Below are 24,479 nucleotides of genomic sequence, written 5' to 3'. Positions count from 1 at the left end.
CACAGTCCCAAATGTGGTCCCGACTCAGGGTTTGCTGTCTTTCTGTCTTTCTGGTCTTTCAGGTCTGCTGTCTTCTGTCTTTCTCCTTCTAGTACATTCAGATCTCAGCTCAGATGTTTCTGCCTCAGGGAGACCTTCCCTTTACTCTCTGCAGAGGAACCCTCTTTCCAATTTGTCTTTATCATTTGTTCCATTTCTTCCATAGCACTGCTCACTATTTGAAGTTACAGTGTTTGATTACTTATCCAATCTAAGCAATCTCAGAACAGAAATGCCATTGGAAGAGGATCTCCTCTGGTTTTTTCCCATTGCTGTAGCCCTAGTGCCCAGGGCAATGCCTGGTACACCGTAGTTGCTCAGAAAATACGTGTATGTGGTTAACTTAAGGAAACCATAAGTTAGAGGGGATGAATAATAGGCAGAAGGTGACTCAGACCCTGACAGAGTCAGGCCTCAACCCAGGTCTTCTGATGCTAGGGTATATTTTGTTTTTAAGATTTTATTTATTTATTTATTTGAGACCAAAAGAGAAAGCAGGGTGAGGGAGGTTGAGGGAGAGGGAGAAGCAGGCTCCCCACTGAGTGGGGAGCCTGATGCCAGGCTCACTTTACAATCCCAAGATCATGACCTGAGCCAAAGACAGACACTTAACCAACTGAACCACCCAGGTGCCCCCCCGATGTATTTTCTTTTTTACTTCCTCTAGTTCTTGTCTCCGTTGGATCCTTAGTAGCTAAAGAAGCAGTATTGTTCATTTTCAGTCTCTGAAGAACAAGTTTTTTTATGCACTGATGAATTAAACAATCCTGAGTTATGGGCTAAGGACTCTACATTTGAAAGAATGGTTCAGAAAGAAAGAGGTAGGTAGAACTAAGGAGGAGAACATTACTGGCCAGGCCTTGATAAATGTCTTCATTTCTACCCGGTAACTGAAGTGTTAGGGTGCCCTTCTCTTCTTTATTAGAGTTATTCTCTCTTCTCCAATTATACTCTTTTATTCTAATATCTTGTTCACACCTGCCTTTGGTCATTTCTTTTTTTTGTTGGTCAGAAGATCATCCATGAGTTTCTGCATCTTCCTGACCAGCTCTCTGGAACTGATTAGGTCTTGGACCCTTCTCAGGAACAGTCATTGCTGTTCTGGGAAGAAGGCAAGTTTGGATTAAGGAGAGGCAGAAACACCTGTTCCCTAGTAGTATGATTTTACCCTCTCCTCACATGGCAGCTACCATAGGAAATCCAGAGGAAAGACATATATAATGTCCCTAGAATATTATATACATAGTAAATATTAGTTCCTCTGTTTCCGAGGTTTTCCAGGGATGGTAAAGATACATGGACTGTAGCTAAGCCATTTCATCTACTGACCGGTATTTACTAATCAATGACCCTCTATTTCCCTCTGTGCTTGCTAGGTCTGGAAAAGTGTTCTTATTTTATGAGCCATTACGGTGGGATGAATTCTACATGAGCTAAATAGTATTACTCTGGTTTAAAGCCCCAAGACTAATTCTTAAACTTGCAAATGTATTATTTACCCCCAAGAAAAACAGCTAGAAAGTATGTGAATGATTTACTGTTTTCCACTCTAAACACCTCAAAACTCAAGTTCAAATAATGATGGCAGAGTATTTAAATTGGAGCAACTCTCTTTACCATATAAATATTCCTTATAATCCTGATCTTGAAGACATCATTTATATTATGTATATAGATTGATTCCTATTCCTCACTACCCCATTACCAAACCAAACCAAACCAAAGGGAGAACAAATATTTATTGAGCTTCAGCACTGTAAGAAGCACCAAATAAACCATGGTACCTAACCTTAGAAAGCTTATGATTAAGTGGAAGAAATATACACAACTATAATATAGAGAAACTGTTCAAATAAAACAGTATTTTCCAAAAATGGGGTATAATACCACCAATGGGTAGTAAAGGAACTACCACTGGCTGATAATTTTTTATTGGAATGGCCATCTTTATAGTTATAGTGGGTGTTACAAAAAAGGGAACGGATCCATCAAACTTAATGATTTCAAAATTTTTATTGCTAACATGAAGCTAAAGTATTTTGGAGGAGGTGTTTCCAAATGGAAATTCCAGAAAACAGTTTGATGGTGTATATCAAGACACTTAAAGATGACCCAGAATGGGGTGCCTGGCTGGCTCAGTTGGTAGAGCATGTGGCTCTTGATCTTGGGGTTGTGAGCTCGAGCCCCAAGTTGGGTGTAGAGATTACTTTAAAAAATGAAATCTTTAAAAAAGAAAAATGACCCAGTAATTCCACTTCTAGAATAGTCAGACATGTGTTCAGATATGTAAGGATGTTCACTGAAATATTGCTTATAATAAAAAGGAGTATCCAACAATGAGGGGATGATTAAATACATTTTGGTACATCTGTAAGTTGATATCATGAAACAATTTTTTCCAGTGTTTGGGAATTATATTTAAAAGAGTACCAAAATGCTAATCATATGTAAATCAAAAAAGTAGGTTACAGAAGTATATAAACATTTTATCCCAATTCCTTTAAAAATCATATAGAGTAAATATGTGCACGAAAACTATTCACAAGAAATACAACAAAATGTTAATACTGGTTATTTAGGGGTTATGAATGACTTACTTTCTACCTTTACTTTACTTTTATTTTTACTTTTTATTTCCTTTGCACATTTTCACCAATGCATATATTTAGAATAGGAAAAAAAACCCTGTAGTTTAAAAAAGAAAATTAGAGAAGCAGATGTGCCTATATGCAAATCCGTGAATATGAGCATATATATACACACATATATATTTATTCCCAACTCTGATTACCATAGAAAATAAACAGCTGACTAGTCTTCTATGTAAGTAGGCATCTCCTTGTATGTAAGTGGCCAGCCCTCATTTTAAAAGTTTCATATAGTATCTCCACTCTTGTGTTTTATGTCTCAGTATGCTTCAAGAACAGACTTTAGGAATCTGAAGTCCCAGGACAAACCTGCAGACCACTGAGTTTCTACGCAGTCCCTTCAGAGGGACACAAAGAGGAGGGGGTGAAGTGGTTGTATCCTGATTTAATTAGATCTTATACTTAACAACTGCAGTAACTTGTCCTTCCATCATTTAAAGAAAAATACAAAATCATTTGTCTTAAGTAGAGAGACAGATACAAAGATGATAGCTAGCTAGCTAGACAGATGACAGAAGGATTTGGGATGACTTCTTGGAAGAGGCAGTCATTGCTTAGACTGGGAAGGATGAGTAGGACTTTGACCAGTAGAAGATATTTCAGTGGTGAGAACAGTGACAACGAGGCCTGCAAGCAGAGCATCACAGGGTGTATTGGGGGAAGGATGAGTAGTCCCATTTGTCTAGGCTCTAAGGTGGATGGAGGGAAAACAGTGGCATTATGATTATGAAGGTAGGTTGGAACCAGATCATGATGGACAGTGAAGGCCACGTTACTCTCCTCGAGGATGAGCTGACCGGTCACTGATGTTCTTTGCTCTGCAGAAGCACGAGCTCCCAGGTGGAGGTCCTAGAAAGGGGTGGGCAAGGAAAAGGAATGAGGCTATGCCTCCCAAGACCTAAGGTCCCTCCCAGAATTGACCTTCTTTCTATATGGGACTCAGAGGGGCCATTAGTCTGGTAGACCGAAGGTCTTATTTTATTGGAGAGAAAATAGTCCAGAGTTGTGATGTTTAACTAGGTCTTAGAATCCTCACATATTATCTGCCCAAAGTCAGCCATGACACTGGGAAGAGTATCCAATGGACAACAAAATGCTCAATATATACTATATTTGTTGACTAATTCATAATTCAATTTGCCATGCACAATGAGAGGCTCTACCAAATACATGATGAAATCTAATCCTCTAATCTAGTCATCCAGTGGTCATTACTCCACCTTTACTGGAAGAAGAAATGAAGCTCAGAAAGGTCAAGTACAAGATCTCAGAGCAAGAAAGTGGCAGGGCAAGAGATCAAACCTGGTTTTTCCATTTGCTATACTCTAGCTATACTCTATACTCTAGCTAAGTGGTTTTCTTTTCTTTTCTTTTTTAATTTTTGAATCTTTATTTTTTTTAAAATTCAATTAGACGACATATCATTAGTTTCAGATGTAGTGTTCAGTAATTCATAAGTTGCGTAAAATGCCCAGTGCTCATCCCATGCCATCCTTAACACCCATCACCCTCCCTGGTTTTCAAATGTTGCTGGAGCAGCAGTATACCATCACTTGGGAACTGGTTAGAAATGCAAATTCTCAGTTCCTCCTCCAGACCTACTAGATCAGAAACCCTGGGGACGGGGGGCGCAGCAATCTGTATTTTAACCAGTCTCTTGGTAATTTTGATGCCCTCCAAAGTTTCAGAGCCGCTGCCCAGATACATTGCTGATTGCTGTTGGGGAGCTGCCATGGAGGCTCCAAGCCTGGGCCCCTTTCTCCCAGGCAATCGTAGATAAGCCAGGGAGTAGTGCTTGCGTTTGCGCAGGACCTACAGCAAGGCAAAGCAAGAGGCTCAGGCTGGATGGGATGCCAGGTGAGAGGAGCTACCTGTCACCATCTGAGAGCACAAAGGATCTAAGTTTCTTGTAATATGGGGCCACCGCCACCCTGTCATGGCTACGACTTGCCTGCCACATACCTGTGGGGATTTCTACGCCCTCTGATGAGAGGTGGTGTGGGCGGGATCCAGCCTGGGGAAGAGTGTGTTAGACCAGCCTCGGGAGAGGAAGCATAAGGAAGGGCCCAGGTGAAGATGATGTCCTCACCCGGCCCTGCCTCACATGGAGGAAGAAGAGCAGCGGTGGGCAAGGATGGAACTTCCCCCAAGGCACAGGGGTGGAGCAGAGAGAGCTCAGGAATACAGGGCCTTGGGGATCGGAGGAAGCAGGGCAAGGGGGCAGCAGCCAGGTGGGAGCAAGTTGCATCCTGCAATCCAGAGTGTCTGGGCAAAAAGGCTCATCCGATTCCTAAAGCGGTGAGTCTCAAGAGTTGGCAGTCCACCAGGCTCTGAGCCGAGGCATGGGAAAATGCTGGGCCTCTGCAGAGGTGAACTCTGTTTCCAAAGCCCTATTCAGGGAACTGGGACTGTTTAGTCCCAGGTGCAAGAATCTGGCCTTGGTCTTTGCGTGTGTGAGCCAACCCAGTCTCCCATGCACCAAGGCCAGCGACCCATCTTCTGCCTGGGTACCCATTTTCAGCACTCATCTGTAGACAGCTGGGCTGGTGTCACTAGCTGACCACGGCCTCCTCTCCCACCAGGCTTCGGAGGCAGTTTCCTAGAAATGTGACTGCCCCTAGAAAGTGACCGCCAGGCGTTAGGATTCAAACAGGGCTCGCCCCAAGGGAGAGCAGGGCAGGGCAGGGCGGGGCTGGCAGTGCGGGACCATTAGTGCCTCACCCTGCCCTGTCTCTGTCTCCCGGTTTTCACTGCTGTCTCTGTCATTTAGCACTCATTGCGTGCCTCGTGGCAAGCTGCCTTCGATGGGGTTTGGGTTGGGAGTGGGGAAGCTGCTCTTCTGCGAGGCCCGGGACTTGTTCTGGTTGCCACAGCAGAATCTCTGGAAACCAGACCCTGGGCTGCTCCCAGCAATCGCTGCAAAGCCAGTGCCCTCCCAGCCCCATGGAACCTCTAAGCTGCAAGTCTCCGTGCTTTCAACGCCTCAGGGAGCAGGAATTGGACAGGAGCTCCAAATCCTCTCTCCAAGCGGAGATCTCTCCTCTCCATATAAATGGAAAACATAGACTGGTGGTTGTGGGAGGACCTGAAGAGGAGGCAGGGTGGGACGGAAGGGAACGAAGGAAGACCCCAGCCTCGGTTCCTGCCTAAAGAAAACCCAACCAGGTCTCAGAATAATGGCATGCATGTGGTAACAGCTGCTTGGATTCCGGGAGGAATGTATTATGCCCAATAAGGGGTCTGAGGCTCAGAGAAGTTAAATCATTTACACAAAGTCACACAGCTAGCAAGGAGATGCAGTTTCCAGTTCCTGCTCACTGTGGTTTCCAGTGGCATCCCGGACCCCAAGAGTTCAGTATGCCCTATGGGATCCCCATAGTAGTGGCCAGCAGGGAACTGCCACTGAGACTGTGAGATGGAGAGACAGAGAGAAGCAGAGAGACAGAGATACAGAGAGGAGGCCTGTTATTTTGTCTTCCATTCTCCACGTGATGTGCAGTACTTTTCCTCCTTCCCATTAGAAGTCGGCCTCCTCCCCTACCATCTGATGTGACCTACTTATCTACTCCCTTTAAAGGGAGGTACTCTGGAAAGCATCCCAGTCTAGGGCGGTTCTGTCTGCTTCTCAAAGAGACAAGCTGTCTCTTTAATAAGGGAAATCCAGAAGCTGTAAAATCGGGGGTGGGGGCAAGGTAGTGGGGAGGTTAGGGAAGGTTGGGGAGGAAGGGCAATGGCGGAACTGAGGAGAGCACGCAGTGGTGTGGCATTGGCCATCATGACAAATTCACGCCGTGACTAAGGGAAACAGGTTCTGGACCAGTCAAAGACTGGGATAAGACTGCAGATGCTGACGGCTGGAGAGAGTACACATGCAGAAGTAAACATAAAACAAAATTCCAGCTTTTGCAGGTCTCCAACTTTCTGCCCCAAGTTCATTGAGCTATCTAATCTCCGAGCCTGTTTCCTTATCTGCAAAGTGGGAATAATAATTTCTACTGCAGAAAATGGATGAAAAGATGAAATTAGTGACCCTAGCCTCAGTTCCCGCCTAAAGAAAACTTAACCAGGTCTCAGAATAATGGCACGTATGTGGTAACAGCTGCTTAGATTCCAGGAGGTATGTATTATGCCCAATAAGGGGTCTGAGGCTCAGAGAAGTTAAATCACTTACACAAAGTCACACAGCTAGCAAGGAGCAGAGCGGAAGTTCACACTTGTGGCTGTCTAATTCAAGGGTGGACTCTTAAACACACCTCCCCTAGACTGTAGTGCCCAGCCTTAATGAGAAAGGATTTGACAAAACTCTTGTCCCCGGATCTTAAGCAAATCTGGAATGCTGAGTCAGATAGGGGCTGGAGGAATCAAACAATAATTGGGTTGTATAAAGCTATCATTTTCCGCTAATCTTGGCACCGAGGAGAGATTGTCTTGCAGCCTGAAAGTCTATAAACGTCTATCTGTCTCCTGCCACTGGCCCTCCAGTCTGGCCTCCCTCCAATCCATTCTCTTCACTGAAGCCACAGGGAACATTTTCCTGCTTCTATCAGTGGTTCCCAGCTGCCCTCAGGATTACATCCAAACTCAGTGTGGCCAGGGCCTATCTTGTCCTTAGTAGGCCCTAGGCTTGGGAGGCCCTGCTCCATTTTTTATCAGACGTATTAAAAATACACCCCTGTTGTTCACTAAATATGAATTTTTTAATATAAAGATTTTGAAAGGATTTTTAATGATTTGAATGTTGAAATGACTCACTTAAATGTTCAGTTTTCACATACAGGTGCCAAGACTTTTTTTTCAGATCTCAGATATTTGGGGTGTTTGGAAAGCTCATGAATACTATACACATGGTGCCTAAGAGGTGAAGCAGTCCTTTGCTGCAGCCCCTGGCCCCTTTCCCCGCATGCCAGACTTCTGTAAATACTATTTTCCTTGGCTTAGGATTGTCTTTCTACTTCCACAACTGTACCTGCTCATACCATTCCCCCTTTCCTCATTGCCTTGCAGTTTATTTACTTGACCTTAGTTCATACGGGTTTAAACTCTCAGTTGCCTTGTGTATAAAACAGTAATAGTGATGCCTACTTCATAATGACTTTAAGAGGATAAAATCAATTAACACACAAAGCCTTGCTCTGCAAAGTATGATTCATGCAATCACAGGGGAGCTGGTTACCAATCACAGAATCTCAGCACCATCACTCCCCCCCCCACCATGTACTAATCAGAATCCTCCAGGTAACAAGATCCCCAGGTAACTGGAATGCATATTTAAGTTTGGGTAGCACTGGACTACAGCACTTAGAACAATGCCAGCTTCGTAATAAACAATACGTGCTAGCCATTGTTATTATTGTTATTGTTGAGCTTCTTAAAGGTCAGTTTTTTATAGTTGTCTCCAGTTTCCCTTTCGACCCTACTTCTAACCTCCAAACTCTAGTTCAGTGCTCTTCAAATGGAGCCCCTGCTCCAGCCTTGTGTCCTGGGAGCTGGACCATGCCTGGCATTTCAGCCAAATGCTGAGGTTTTAGTCAAGATCTCTTTCTTACACTCAGGTGGCTTCCCTCCATCTACAGAGGGAGATAGCTAAGGAAATTGCAACAGGCTGTGTCATAAGGACTACCAAAAAAAGGCATAGAGGGGTGCTGTCAGGGGCAGCTGACCTAGGCTTGTTGGGGGGCGGGGCAAGGAAGGTGCTCTCCACTCTTAAGACCTGAAAGGGGAGTTGGCTGGTGCTCTCTTCGGTGGATTGGCTGCTCCTACAATGTAAAAAGGGCCTGGAAAGGCCCATAACTTGAGGGAATATCTGCAGCCCTTGCTGTTTGCTCCCCCAAGCAAACAGGGAAACCCATGGGGGTTTGAGTCTAGACACTACTTGGCGCCCTGGTATGAAGCCCAATCACTTAGAAAAAACTAACTACGGCTTCCACTTGCAAACTTGACCTTCAGTAGTTGTACAATTCTTTCTCTCTCAGAAACTTGGTTTTCCCCGTTCCAGAACTAGGATAATGGTACCCCCCCTACACAGCGTGGGGGAAAGATTGTGAGGATTAGGAGAGAGAACAAAAGTCAAGTTGCAGGCACACAGTAGGGGCGGGATCAAGTGTCCCTTCCCGGTGATCTGAGTGGTGGCCCAGCGGCTTTACTCAGGCTCGAGCTTCTGAAACCGTAAACACCTCCTAGTACTTGCAAATACCACCCTTCCCTCTGCTCCTCCAGCCGGGGCCGGAGACTGAGGTCCGCTGCAGGCGGGCGTGTGGTCTCCGTTCAGTCTCCCAGCAGCTGGAGGAAACGGGGTCAGTTAGGGTCGCAGGTGGGCAGGTTTGGGAGGGAAGAAAAGGCGCAGTGTTTGGGGGCAGCCCTCGGTGGAAGCTCAGAAAGCTCCAGAACAGAGCCCGCACAGTGTGGTCACCGCGAGCCTCGGGCAGCCGGCCTGCCCGTAAGAGGTGCGCCCACTGGCAGAGGCTGCCCAGGCAATGTGACTATTCCTTTCATAAGGAGACACCGCGTCCGTGAAGGAACCCCGGAGAGCGCAGTTCCCCAACCCAGACTGGCAGCGGCGGGAGGTGGGGGGGAGGGAGCTGAAGAGGCCAAGCGGCCAGGTGTCCGCTGATTGGCCGCTGGGGAGGCTCGCGCCGCGCGGACCCCTCACAACCCCCAGCCTCCGGCGTGCAGATCGCAAGGCCGCAGGGTCGAAAGGGCGGGGCCGAGGGGCGGGGCGGGCTCGCGACCGCGACCGCAGGTCAGCTGACTCTCACTGCGCCCGCGGAGAAGGGGGAAGCCGGCTGAAAGGCTTGCTTCCCGCTCAGGTCCGGGGGCCTGCTGGGGTGGGGGTTGGCCTTGAGCTTTTGTTACGTGGCTGTCCCTCTTCCTTCCCCCGCAGAAGGCCGAGGGCCGACCTCACCCTCTGCTGAAGCAAAACAGGCCCCTGCCCACCCCGGCCTGGCCCAGCCTCTGGCTCGGATCCTGACAGTCCGGCGGCTTCGGGTCGGGGAAGGCCGAGGGCCCTCTTCCTGCTTCTCCCCCTCTTCGAGGCACTTGCTGATCTCGGTGGGTGGAGCTGGGTCTGGACTATTTCGGTTCCTTCTTCGCCTGGAGTCCTGGGTTTCTTGCTGAGTTTCCCCTAGGCTTCCCTTATGTTATTAATAATAGCTACCATTTTCTGAGCACTTTATATCAAGCAGGCACTTTACATATTCATTTTTATATTTCAGAGCAACTTTGTAGGTATCATTAACCCCATTTACAGATGAAAAAACTTAAGTTCAGATGAGTTAATCTGCTGAATGTCACAGCTATCAAGTAGTTCAGCGAGGATCCACTTCCCAGGCTGTGGAACTCCATCGCTGGTCACCGCCCCCCAACGCCCCCCACCCCGTCATGCTCCCCGGGCGAGGCCTTGCCAGGAGCGTGAAAAGACTAATGGTGGGCAGCTGAATTCTACCCTAAGGCCACATTGTCTTCCAGAACACTTTTGGGGGCCAGACTAGGAAATAACCTAGCTCTGGGGCAATATTAGAAAAGATTCCCCAAGAGCCTACTTCTTTAACATCGAGATCTAATCTAAGCTAGTGATCTGGAATTCTTTCCTGACTTCCGTGAGAGGCATCCTGGCTTAGGGCACATTCCTCCTCCCTTGCACATGCCTCTTCCTCTCCCCTTCATTCTGCCGAGAAAGAACAAGCCATTGCTTTTGTCCAAAGCATCTCCAACTGGAACTGACCTGTAAACTCAGCATAAACAGAACCAGTCTTGAAAGGTGAAAGTGAGGCACTAGGAGCAACTCTGTACAATCACCTTCAGTGCTCACAGTGCTTGAGAAGGACATCAATCTCCCAGGTCCTATCCTTCTTGTGCCCCCCAGAGCAGACCCATCTCATGTCCTCAGAACTACTCCCTGGCAGAGAGAGGGTAGGACTGTTTGAGAAGCAGCTTTGAAAGCCAGAGAGCATTTACACATGGAAGACAAGGATTTTTGTTTTGATGAGAGATCAATAAGTCAAGGACTGTTATTTAGTATTTTAAGATAGTACAAGCCAATTGTCGAATAATTTTACCTGGTAAACACAATTCCTTAAGAGAGAAGCCTGAAACCCATCTGGAGGACCTATCTCTGAAGATCCCTAGACTCAGAACATGCAAATAATTTATGAAGATCACTTCTCTCCCCCATTTCCAAAACTACAGCCCTCCATTCCTCTGCTACTGAAAGTGGAAAGAATGTGTAGCAGTGGAGCCAAGGGGGGGCAGGGGTATGATTTTTTTTTTTTAATGTGAATAAACACAATAAAAACAGGTCATTTAAAAATAAGGAATACCATTAAAAAGGGAGGATGAGTTACTGACTGTAGTTGAGCACAGAAGGTTCTGGAGCCATGAAAAGGGAAGTCTGAGCAGCCAGCAGGGCTGTTTCTCTAGGGTGTATTGTGCTAGAAGAAACCCACTTTAACTTTTCTCAGGTCAGAAGCCCTGCTATCCATCCTTTCATAAAGCTTCAGTTTCCACATTTGGAAAATAAGGACTTTGGCTGTGAGGGTTCTTAAGCTGCCCCCAACTCTGGAAACTTCTGATTCTGCAACACCCAGATATTTTCATTAAATGATGCTCAACTCCTCCATCTCAATAACATGTTAATCATCTGACTAACTGCTCAGCTTTCCGGCTCTATGAGATCATCACTGCCAGTTCCAAGTGCATTTGGCTGCCAGAGAGCAAACATTCCATGTGTGAACTGGGGATACATATTGCTGTAATAATAGCTGGCAAATTTGAAGCATGCTGATTTAATCTGAAACAGCACTAAGCTTCAACACACAATTGGGGACCTGGGCCTGGAGCAAAGCCTCCTAATTTGCTTTTAGGTAACATCCGTCAGAATGCCTCAGGACTTTGAGAAGGTAAAACTTGCCTACCCATGATCCTCAAAAAAGTTACCCGGTCCACGCCCCACCTTCCATCAGGTAAGATTCATTACACCTGGACCAACATCAGCCTTGCCTATGAGGCTGGGGTCCCACGTGTTGTGTTCCACAGTTTGGACTACCGCCGTCCTTAGGAGGCATTTGCTGAGGAAATCTATGTATATCGCATGACTAAATACAGACATGGCAAATGGTCATGATCTCTCAGTAACAGTCCATACATAGTTTCCAGAAGGCATCAGTAGCTCCTTATAGGTACCTTGAAATTTCAAATCCATAGATGAGGCCATAGGTTAAGGTGGGGAACGGGATTTTTTTTCTTTCCAGTTAATTCTCACACAGTGATCTGTATGTCGTCGTTGAGGCATACCAAAGATGTAGAAACACAGAGAAGGTAGGAGAGGGGTGGGGAAAGGGGCCGTTAACTGGATACCTTTAGCATAGGGGTTAAGAATACAGGCTCTGGAGCTGGACTGCTTGGGTTTGAATCCTGGGTCTTCTACTTCTTTGGGGTGCTGTCTAACCTAAGGCAAATTCCTTAAACTCTCTGTCCCTCAGGTTCTTACAGGACTATTAATTCACATAGAACACAAAGAACAATGTCTGCTCCATGCCAATGCTACATAAATGTGACATTATTGCAGCAAGTCCCATGTTTTGTTTGGGTTTTAAAAGCTTTTTATTTTTTATTTATTTTTTATTTTTTTAAGATTATTTATTTATTTATCAGAGAGAGAGAGGAGCGAGAGTGAGCACAGGCAGACAGAGTGGCAGGTAGAGGCAGAGGGAGAAGCAGGCTCCCTGCCAAGCAAGGAGCCCGATGTGGGACTCGATCCCAGGACGCTGGGATCATGACCCAGGCTGAAGGCAGCTGCTTAACCAAATGAGCCACCCAGGCATCCCTGTTTGGGTTTTTTAAAGATTTTATTTGTTTATTTGAGAGAGAGGGAGAGGGAGAAGTGGACTCCCTGCTGAGCAGAGAGCCCAACGTGGGGCTTGATCATAGAACTCTGGAATCATGACCTGAACTGAAGGCAGACACTTAACCAACTGAGCCACCCAAGCACCTGCAGCAGTCCCATGTTAACTGCCTTATTACTCAACATTAACACGAGTTCTTTTTGAAAAGGAGATTACCGAATTCTGCTCCACTAATTATAACAATGTTTGTGACCAGAGGAATATACAAGGAAGGAAATAAACAGATAAGTGGACCAAGCCCTTGTTTCCTTACTAGTCCCTTCTGCATAAAGGGTTTCATACTGTACCTAATAGCTTCTTTTTTTGACACATTCATGTGAATTAGAAATCTCTCCATGTCGGAATATGGAGATTCGTCTCAGGACGGACATAGAATAGTTTATTTACACAGTCCTGTATATTTCTTGTGTATCTCATGTTTACTGTGTACGGTACAAGATGTGGGAGGAACCATAGGTGGTAAAGTAGCATAGAGCATAGTTTCTCCAAGAAGCTGGTGGGGAAACTGGGGACTTAGATGAAATAATCCCAGACCAGTACAAGAGGGTCTGTAATAAAATATTAAATGGAATTCAAACCCAAGTGTCAGTGCTTGCCACTTAATAGGAAATAACAATACATTGTATATAACAACAGAGCCTAGAGCCTGCCTCCTGGCAGCTTTGGCTGGGACAGAGAGGAAATTCACCCATTAGTTCTCAGTTCTTCCAGCCTCCTTGAAAAATGACTCAAGACAAGAAAGACAAGTCTACACTCCCTTAACAAGCCGCAACACAGCAGCGCACGGGTGTCTCAGCTGGAGCTGGAATGCGCCAGGCCTACGCATTCTCTTGCAACTCCTTGGGCCTGTGGGCAGCGCAAAGATTTGTTCTCACTTCCATTCTCAGGTAGAGAGAGGGTCACGTTGTTCTCCTTGATTCCCAAGTGGTGTAGATAAGCTCTTTAAGGCACAGCGACTCTGCTCAAGAAACCCAAATGAGAACTTTTTTTTTTTTTTTTTTTTTTTTTTTTTTAAGTAGGCTCCATGCCTGGTGTGGAACCCAGTGTGGGGCTTGAACTCATGACCCTGAGATCAAGACCTGAGCTGAGGAGTCAGACACTTAACTGACTGAGCTACGCAGGTGCCCCGAGAACTCCCTCTCTTGAGATCCTCAGTCCTTTTGTTTGGCTCTGCTTCCTTGGGAAGAATTCACAGGGCTGTGAGAGCAGTTGCCCTATGGGACCTAGTTAGGGACATTCTGTACTTAGGTATTCATCAGCTTTAGCCAAGGCTGTATTTCTTTTACCCCACCCCTAAGCACTAATCACTACCTAAACCAGTAACACCTGGTTGCCACAGAGAATTAGATTGTGTCAAAGCCCACAGTTGATGGGTAGGAGAAGAATCAATGAAACAAGATGGGATTGGGAGGGAGACAAACCATAAGTGACTCTTAATCTCACAAAACAAACTGAGGGTTCCTGGGGGGAGGGGGTTTGGGAGAAGGGGGTGGGATTGTGGACATTGGGGAGGGTATGTGCTTTGGTGAGTGCTGTGAAGTGTGTAAACCTGGTGATTCACAGACCTGTACCCCTGGGGATAAAAATATATGTTTATAAAAAATAAAAAATTTAAAAAAAAAAGAAAGAAAGAATAAATAAATAAATAAACAAACAAACAAACAGAAAGCCCACAGTTGATATTCTTTCTGCAAGGCCCTAGCCGGCATCATACTAAGACCTTGGTTGGGATAAACCTTTTCCCTCTATCCTTGACAACCTATACTTCCATGCTTGCCTTTCTGTCTATATTGATGGGAGAATCAATAGTCAATTAATAGAAAAATATCAGGCATTTACTATGTATTTAGCTCTGGACAAAGCATGGGATCGGGAAAACGCTGGCAAGGCGAGAGTTCAAAGAAAAGTGAGATGGGGTGCCTGGGTGGCTCAGTCCATTAAGAATACAACTCTTGAGGTGCCTGGCTGGCTCAGTGGGTTAGGGCCTCTGCCTTCAGCTCAGGTCATGATCCCAGGATCCTGGGATTGAGCCCCACATCGGGATCTCTGCTCAGCAGGGAGCCTGCTTCCTCCTTTCTCTCTCTTTGCCTGCCTCTCTGCCTACTTGTGATCTCTGTCTGTCAAATAAATAAATAAAATCTTAAAAAAAAAAAAAAGGATCCAACTCTTGATCTCAGCTCAGGTCTTGATCTCAGGGTCATGAGTTCAAGCTGTGCATTGACCTCCACACCAGGTGTGGAACCTACTAGAAAAAAAAAGAAAAGAAAAGAAAAGTGAGGCATGGCCTGGTTTAGGGGGCTTAAAACCCTGAATGCCACACAGTAGTTTCTGAAACAGTGAAGGGCGATAGCACAGATGCTAAGTGCTATCGAATTTGGCAGGGAAAATGGGAGGGCAGAGAAGCAACCCTGGAAGTGAACAGAGGGCCCAGTATTACTGTTGTTGGGGCACCTAGGTGGCTCAGTTGGTTAAGCGTCTGCCTTCAGCTCAGGTCATGATCTCAGGGTCCTGAGATCGAGCCCCACAATGGGCTCCCACTCAGTGAGGAGTCTGCTTCTCCCTCTCCCTGCTACTCCCCTTGCTTGTGCTCTCTCTCTGTCAAATAAATAAATAAAATCTTAAAAAAAAAAAGGAAAAAAGAGTCACTGTTGTCAGGGGCATCTAGTCTCACCTCCCAAATACTCCTGCCAGCTTCTTCTGGCAAACCTGGGGGGTCAGTTCAGTAATGCAAGATGACCTTATGAGAAACAGATCAACATTTTGCTCATGGATTCACAGAAAGTCAATGTTTCCCTGATCATTTTGGAAGCAACAGGACTAGACTATGTTTTTCGTATAATATTTTATTTTCCAATAAAGAAAAGTAGAAAAACTAGAACAAGGAATATTTGGAAACTTCCTCTACATTCATCAATTTTGCTGTATATTTACTTGATCTCTTTCTACAGAGGCACCCTCCTCCCCACTAGAAAGGAAGTTGTAGACATCATCCCTAAAGCCGTCAGCATATATCTTCCAAGAAGTGTATTCTCCCACCTAATGTAATTAGAATGTAATTATCACTCAGGAGAAATTCCACATTCGTGTACCATTTATATTCACTTTTCCCAATTGCCACACAACAATACCCTCTAGAGCTCTTATACAATCAAGGATTAGTCATTGCATTGGGCGTCTTTAATTGGCAACAGCACTCTACTCCCTTTTTTTGTCCTCTCATCTTGACATTTTTAAAGAGTGCAGCTGAGTCGTTTTGTAGAATGACCTACATTTTTTTTCTTTTCAAATTTTTAATTTAAACTCTAATTAGTTAACATACCATGCAATATTGGTTTCGGGAGCAGAATTCAGTGATTCATCACTTACATGTAACATACAGTGCTCCTCACGATAAATGCCTCCTTAGCACCCATCACTCATCTAGCCTGTCCCCCATCCACCTCGCTCCATCAACCCTCAGTTTGTTCTCTGTCATTAAGAGTCTCTAATGCTTTGTTTCCCTCTCTTTTTTCTTCCCCCACTTTCCCATATGTTCATCTGTTTTGTTTCTTAAATTCCACATATAAGTGAAATCCTGGGTATTTGTCTTTCTCTGACTGACCTATTTCACTTAGCCGAATACCCTCTAGCTCCATCAAGGCGTTGCAAATGGCAAGATATCATTCATTTTGATGGCAGAGTAATATTCCATTGTATAGATATACCACATCTTCTTTATCCATTCATCAGTTGATGGACATTTGGGCTTTTTCCGTCATTTGGCTGTTGTTCATAAAATTGCTATAAACATCAGGGTGTATGTACCCCTTTGAGTCTGTATTTTTGTATCTTTGTATCTTTTTGTATCTTTTGTATCTTTGATTAAATACCTAGTAATGCAATTACTGGGTCATAGGGTAGCTCTATTTTTAACTTTTTGAGGAAACTCCATACTGTTTTCCAGAGTGACTGCTTCAGTTTGCATTCCCACCAACAATGTGAGGGGGTTCACCTTTCTTTGCATTCTTGCCAACACCTGTTGTTTCTTGTGGTGTTAATTTTAGCCATTCTGACAGGTGTGAGATGGTATCTCACCATGGTCTTGATTTGTATTTTTCTGACAATGGGTGATGTTGAGCATCTTTTCACGTGTAAAGATTTTTTTTAAAAAGTATTTTTAAGTAATCTCTACACCAAACGCGGGACTTGAACTCCAAGATCAGGAGCTGTATGTCTTACCAACTGAGCCAGCAAGCAGCCCCGGAATGACTCACAATTTGGGTTTGTCTGATTATTTCCTCCTGGTTGGATTCAGGTGCTATTTCTTTCTTTTTAAAAATTACTGAGGTAAAATATCTGTTCCACAACAGTAACCATTTTAACCACATTTAAGTGTACAATTCCATGGCATTGAATACATTCAAAATATTGCACAACCATCACTACTGCCTATTTCCAGAATGTTTCCATCCACCCAAACAGAAATTCCATACCCATTAAACAATAACTTCCTATGTCCTCTACCCCCACCCAGCTCCTGGCAACCATCATTCTACTTTGGATCTCTATGAATTTGCCTATTCTAGGTATCTCATATAAAGAACATACAATTCTTGTCCTTTTGTGACTGGCTTATTTCACTTAGTGTGATGTCTTCAAGGTTCATCCATATTGTAGCCTTTGTCAGAAGGTCCTTCCTTTTTAAGGCTGAATAATATTGCTTTGTATGTATACACCACGTTTTGTTTATCCACTCATCTGTTGACAGATGAATGGGTTTGCCTCTAACCTTAGGTTGTTGTGAATACTGAATACTATGAACACCAGTGTACAATTATCTGTTTGAGTCCCTGCTTTCAATTATTTTGGGTATATACCTGGGACTGGAATTGCTGGATCATATAGGAAGCCTATGTTTAACTTTTTGAAGAACCGCCATACTGTTTTCCATAGTGGCTGCACCATTTTACATCCTTACCAGCCTTCAGTTCTCATGAGGTCTCCAATCTCTCCACAACTTCACCAGTATGTTTTGTTTTGTTTTGTTTTAATAATAGCCATCCTAATAGGTGAGAAGTGGTATCTCAATGTGATTTTGTTTGTTTTTAGAGATTTAGTCATTTATTTATTTGAGAGAGACAGAAAGAGCGAGCATGAGGAGGGAGGAGAGGGAGAGGGAGAAGTGGGCTCCCTGACGATCAGGGAACCTCACATGGGGCTCAATCCCAGGACCCCCAAGTCAGGATCCAAGCCAAAGGCAGATGTTTAACCAACTTACTGAGCCACCCACGTGTCCCCAATATGATTTTAATTGTATTTCCCAAATGACTAATAATGTTGAGTATCTTTTTATGTCTTCTTGGCCATTTGTGTATCTTCTTTGGAGAAATGACTATTCAAGTTGTTTGTCTGCATTTGAATTGTTTGTTGTTGTTGTTGTTGTTCTTTAAGTTCTAGAAGTTCTTTCATGTTTTGTATTTTAATCCCTTATTAGATATATGATTTGCCTATATTTTCTCCCATTCTGTGGGTTCTTTTTCACTCCTTTGATAGTATCCTTTGTACATAAGTTTTAATTCTGATGACGTCCAAATTGCATACTTTTCTTTTGTTGTCTATGCTTTCGGTGTCATATCCTAGAAGTCATTGCCAAATTCAATGTCATTAAGAGTTTCCCTTAGGTTTTCTTTTAAGAATTAGGTAGTTTTATCTCTTAAGTTTAGGTCTTTGATTCATTCTGCCTTAATTTTTGTATATGATGTAGATAAGGGTTCCATTTCATTCTTTGGCATGTGGAAATATCCTGTTTTTCTAGCACCATTTGTTGAAAAGACTGTCCTTTCCCCATTGAATAGTTTTGTACCCTTGACAAAAATCAATGATTTCTGGCTTATTATTTCTGACCCTGTTCCATTGGTCTATATGTCTGCTCTATTCCATTTTAAGAAGTAATATGGTTTCTTCTAAACTCTTATCCTTGTACCCACTCCATCAAGGGGGGAATAAGGAGGAAAAGTCTTAAGCACCAAAGGATTAAGTAACGAATGTTATGGTGCCCTGGATTTGAATGCTAGGAAGAATGCAACATTCTGGAGGTGCCCGATTTTCAGACTAGCATTCAAATTGTCAGTGTTGAGCAAGCATTTTGTTCTATTTTGAACCCATCCCTTGCTATCTTGGGCACAACCATTCTTTACATTTTTTCCCGTGTTACCAAACTTAGAGGACCCAAATACGCTTGCAAGTGATGCTGTTTTGAAATCCCACGTGATGGGAATGAGACTGATTCTTTGTGTGCATTCAGCCTTTAACTCATGAAAGAAGAATCGCTATTAGTCAGAGGTTCTTCATTGAGCACAATTTATGTGGGACACTGTAACACAAAATTTACATCCATTGTGGCTTCCAGTGCAATTAGGGAGGCAAAGTATATATATAAATAGATAATCATCTAGAGATGGGAAAGATGAAAAAGGAAATAGTCGCCCAAATCTCCAAATGTAGGATCTTTCCGGGATATTTAAAGAGGAAGAGTAAATTCTGTTTCAAGGGTTGAAGGGAAACAATATGAGGTATTAAGACGAAGGCAGATATGAATGAACTATCTGGGGACAGTGAGAAGGCCAGCCCAACTAGATCAGAGGGTGTGTGTGGGAGAGCAGTGGTGGATAAGTGGGGTGGGGCTAAATTATGTAGGGTTTTTAAATAACCAGACAGAAGAGTGTGCACTTGATTTAGTAAGACAATAGGATACCCTTAATAGTTCTTAAATGACATGATTAATTTTTAAAATAAAGGATGGTGGTACAGTTTTAGGTAGATTTGTTCAGGAGGGAATGTGGGGTAGGTTTTTAGAGAAGAGGAATTGATTCAGTTATCATAAGACTTCCCTGGAAAGAAAAGTAGATCTTTGCTCCAAGTCCAATGTCAGATTGAGGTGTGTTTCAGAACCCTTGTTAATTGAAATCCAGTGTTAGAAAATGCACTGGATCTAAAATCCTGTAAGATCTTGCCCAAGTTCAAGCAGACCCACTAATCTTTCATGTTAATGGCCTAAAATTTCCACTCTGGGTTCTGGTTTGGTTTGGCGCTCTCCCCAGATTGCCTCACTAGGGTGCCATGTTTCCAAAGCTACCAAGCTATGGGCAGGGCTGTAATTTCAGTTTCCTCATTTTTACAAAAGATCAGGTTTTTCTAAAGCTCTTAGTGTATCAGCCAGAATTTGTGTTGAAAAGATACACAAAAACTGGGAACCACTGCGGTTGACTTTTAGCCCTTTCATCCCACCTGCATTCCCCTAAATGCTCAGCAGGACCTAGCACTTTCTCTCCACTCAGTGCTCTCCCTCAGCAGCCAAAGATTACCTGTTATGCACACAAGTGGTCCAAGCTGCTCTGTCCCAGAGAGGAATGTGGAGCCTTGCCAGTTGACATTTTGGGGGGTCACAGGAAAAGAGAGGGTAAGCAGGAAGTGTTTCATGGGCTAGAATCATGGGATATGCAAGGACACCCCATGAACATTCCAGAGCTCAGTGCTAGACAATGGCATATGAGGAACCATTAGACTGATTTCCCCTGTGGTCAGAGGCTGGCTGCATTTTTATCCTTCCTCCCCTGCCTGAACACTCCCAACATTGGAATTTCTTCAGATGGCTACTGTGTGTGGTTTTCAACCAGGACAAACAAAAAAGAGAGAGAGAGAGAGAGAGAGAGAGAGATTTGTTTTCCTGTCTGCTTTTGGTCAATGGAATCTCTGATTCGACTTAACCGGTCATGCCTTGGACACCCGGCGGCTGGTTAGGACTTTAAGCCCTAAGCACACGGAACTAGCTTTACTGACTCCTTTCCATCGCCCGAATCAGAGTACAAACTTCATCCTACGCCTCACCCCCAGCGTCCCTTCAAACTATGGTAATTCTGCAGGTAATTCCCAGCTAATATTCTGCCCACAAATTGCTATTTCAGCTGAACTTCCCCATACTTGAGCATCCTTACCAAATATTTTGGGCTTCCTCATGGTCTAGTTACTTTCTCATCTGTACGCTTTTCTGATATAATTTTGAAGTGGTGAAAAAGCTGCCCTCATTTTAAAAGGCATATAGTGGGCGCCTGGGTGGCTCAGTCAGTTAAGAGTCTGCCTTTGGCTCAGGTCATGATCCCAGGGTGCTGGTTGGGCTCCCTGCTCAGCGGGGAGTCCGTCTCCCTCTGCCCCTACCCTGGCTTGTGGGTGCTTGCGCACGCGCTCTCTTTCTCAAATAAATAATAAATAAAATGTTTAAATACATACATATACACAGACATAAATACATAAACAAAGGGCATATAGTAAGCTCAGCTCCCCGCCCCCCAGGAGATATTGCAGAAATCTGGATTTATACTCCTTTATACCTAATTCCAGCCTTCCAGGACTTTCAGTATGGATTTCTCAAAACCTTTGTGCTTTGGTGTCTTGTTTTTCACCTTCTTTTTCCCCTAACTGAAAATGGGGTGAGGAGCAGGAGAAGGGATTGTGGATCACTGTGATTAAAAAACAAAACACACAGACGGCTCAAGGAGAATCCTGGCCCCTCCCATATCCAATCCCAGGGAGCAGGAAGTAGAAGCAACTCTCAGGTGAGTAAATTTGCAGATGCCCATGCATGTCCAGAACATTCCCCAAGGGTCATTAGAGACTGTCCAGCGGGGGCGTGGAAGCTATTCTTCCGTTTTGGTTTTCTTTCAAAACTTTCGTCCAGAGAGCATCCTGTTCTGTTATATACATCCCCAGCGCTTTCTCCAAATTGCTAAGTGGAGTACGAGACTCAAGTGCCTGACATTGGGTTAGAAATAGAAAATGAGCTGGCAAGACACTAGTCCCAAGCCTGGGATGGGCTGCTGCTGAGTCCTCCTCCACAAGCCCTCTGTACTTGGCCCTTCCTTCTTCCCCTCCACAGCCCCAGGGCTCAATCCTGTCCTTGTTCAACAGTTGAAGGCACTTTACGATATTTTCAAATATACCCTTGATCCCTGCACACATTTAAGAAGCAGCTGTTTTCCCTCCAGAACACTAAGCAGAAAGCCGACCCCCCCCCTTCCTTCTCCCTATCTTCCCCAGGGCGGGGGGTGGGGTGGGGTGGGGTGTGGACTTGGTGGAGCTGGGACCTCTTTGTGGGGAGTCTGTGGCCAGAGGTGCACACACCAGCCTTTGAGAAGGAAAAAGCAGTGGGGTGGAAAGGCTATTGCATTTTGCAGGCTACAATTAATTAATTAATTAACTGGTTAATTAATTCACTAACTTGTTTTTATTTTATTTTTAAAATTTTTAAAATTATTGTTTTTTAAATTTCTTTTCAGTGCTCCAGAATTCATTGTTTATATCACTAACTAATTTTGAATTGAGCTCTACTCCCAACATGGGGCTTGAACTCATAACGCTGAGATCAAGAGTCACCTTGCAGGCTATACTTAGAAGCAGTTGTCCTGCTTGTAGAAAGCAGTGGCCCGCTCTAGCTATAATTATGTCCCTTTCTCTCTCTTCCTTCCTTCCTTCCGTTGTTTCTTTCTTTTTTAGTGACCTTCTTTCAGAAACTCGATTTTAAGGTGTTTACCATTTTCTGTAAAATGGAAAAAAAAAATGTTGCCTTACAGGCAGGTGGTCCCCAGTGCATTCTCAGTCTCCTGAGGAAGGAATGGGGAGCAGTTTGGTAAAACTTCACTTGATGTTGGAGTTACCGGAGGATAGGAACTGAGGTGAGGCTTTTGGGACGACAGAGTCAAGTTCTTGTTTTTATCACCTAGACATTGGTGGACTGATTCAGGATTCCTGGGTTCCCATTTTCCCCTTTATCAGACCCATGCTACGTCCATCCACGTAACAGCATGGTGACCAGGTTTGAATCCCACCCTACTGGTTGCAGGACCGGCTTACTAGTTATGCGAACTCGGGCAAGTTCCTTGATAACCGGATCTGCCTCCTAAGATTACCGTGAGCTTTAAGTGCAAGGTGGGTAGGCCAGGGACCAGCATATATCGTGGAAGCATTCCTGAGATTATGGGCTTTTTCCTCTCCTTGGCTGTAGCATGACGAAGTGCTTGTAACTGTCATGTCGGTCATTCTGCACTCCTGACAGGAAGAACGTCCATTGTGTGCAAACACTCACTGCGAGTGTTGTTCTGAGGACCGGCAGAGGAAAGGAAAGATCTGGCTCCTACCCTCTGGGAGGGGAAGAGACTCCTCAGAGAGTTTCTCAGAGAATACGACTCACAAAGGGAAAGAATCTGCACCCAGCTTTCCCCTGTGGGAAATGTCAGGACATGGAGGCCTGCCAGAAGCTCTGGGACCGGGGATCGTCAGCAGCGCCTGGGGAGCAAAGAAAGCTGTGGAGGTTATCTTCATACCTCGAGGCCTCCTTCTGGCACAGAATGTGAAAGAAGAGCGGGAAGAACAGACAGGACTGGGATTTGGCAGGGTTCCATGAGCAGCTGAGGAGCTCCGCCTCTAGGCCCCAAATCTGCCCCTAGGGGATTCAGGCTCCCCCTTCTGGGCCTAGCCCCACACTCAGAGCCCTGGTTCTGGGCACACTGGTGTGTCCTCCCTAGTGTGCGCGTGTGACGGGCCATGGCCATGCCCTTCCAGTCTTCCCCTGCCTCTCCTGAACCCCCGGTCCATTCTAGGCTTTATAATCAGAGTCCTCATTATTCTGCTTTGTCCATCCAAAGGCTACCCAATCTGTTAAGGTCCACTTCAATCTCATCTCCTCCCTGAAGCCTTCCCTGACCACCCAGCTCTCACTGCCCTAAGTTCCCTTGTAGTGGAAAGTTGAAATGTGGTTAATTACATTTGCCCCAAATATCTGAGCACCTGTTGGGTTGCAAGGCTCTGGGCGTGGATGTTGGGGAAAGTATGAAAGTAAAGGGCAGGATCGTCTTTTATCAAGAAGGTTAGACTCTAAGAGAATGACCTGGAAAATCCCCATGTTGCTTTGCAGGTCTGTTTTTATTAATTAACTTAATAACAACAATAATAATAAACCATTGGGGGAATACTTGCTATGTGTCAATACTGTGCCAAGAGGCTTTCATGAACTATCTAACCCTTAATAGTTCTTCTGTAGGGGAAATGCTATTATTTGAGCCAGGCAGGCCGACTCTACTGTTTCCACTCCTCACACGCTGCCGTAATTTTCCCCATGTGTTTCACCTTTTCTGCTCAATGAGCATGAAACTCTTTGAGGCCAGGCACCTTGTCTCATCCTCCCTCAGCCCCTGCAGCACTAAACACACTGCTGGTTTTGGAGGTCAGCCGCACACGCCGCTGGTGAGTTGTCCGCCAGGATTCAGGGATGCCTCGGTGAGCAGGCCCGGCGGCGGCAGAGAGGAGAGATTGCCCCGGGTTTCATAGTTCCGGGCAGCAGAGCCAGAAAAATAGATGAGGAGTCCAGGGTCCACATACTGCTGGGGACCAACTCGCAGCTCACTCGCTGCCTCCAGGCCTAGACCAACATTACCACCGAGCCAGGCCTCTAGGTACTAGGTGGGCTTTATCTGAGGACCACTTTACAGCCTGCATGTAGGTCCATTAGGAACAGGCCCAGAAGGTTCATGGTTAATGATTACCAAGACCCGGAAGTCCCCAACATTGCCTAGAACTAAGAATGTCCTGTCTTGAGGACAGACTTGTATCATCTTCACATCTACAAGCCAACCTTAGGATTGCTTAGCATGTCTGCCGAGTTAGAGTGATTGTATGTCTGAGAGCAGGGGCACTTGAGGCACAAAAATATCCGTCCACATTCAAGGGGACAGATTCCTTGACATTTAATGAAAATCTTACTCCCGTTCTAGTTACTCATCTATCATGTTATCTCTTTCTTTCAGAGTTACTGATGGCCTAGATAGTATAATAAGCTATGCAGGGGAAAAAACAAAAAAACAAA

General features: G+C 44.8%; 1 protein-coding gene across 2 annotated transcripts in view; it reads left to right on the top strand.

Moving 5' to 3' along the window:
• NINJ2 (ninjurin 2) overlaps window positions 1-24,479 on the top strand; it is a 94,173-nt gene that overhangs the window by 18,106 nt on the left and 51,588 nt on the right. Inside the window, exon 1 of one of the 2 annotated variants that reach the window (XM_013046442.2) lies at window positions 11,411-11,644. The exons of the other annotated variant lie outside the window; for it this stretch is intronic. The gene's annotated coding sequence lies outside the window, so the exon portion shown is untranslated. Of the gene's footprint in view, window positions 1-11,410; window positions 11,645-24,479 lie in introns of those variants that run through there. 2 annotated transcript variants of the gene reach the window in all.

The sequence above is a fragment of the Mustela putorius genome, unplaced genomic scaffold (genome assembly GCF_011764305.1).
Source record: "Mustela putorius furo isolate JIRA1106 unplaced genomic scaffold, ASM1176430v1.1 tig00003988_pilon_pilon_pilon, whole genome shotgun sequence".
Classification (NCBI taxonomy): Eukaryota; Metazoa; Chordata; class Mammalia; order Carnivora; family Mustelidae; genus Mustela; species Mustela putorius.
Note: the sequence above shows the minus strand (reverse complement) of the source record. Positions and strands in the feature narration are given on the sequence as shown.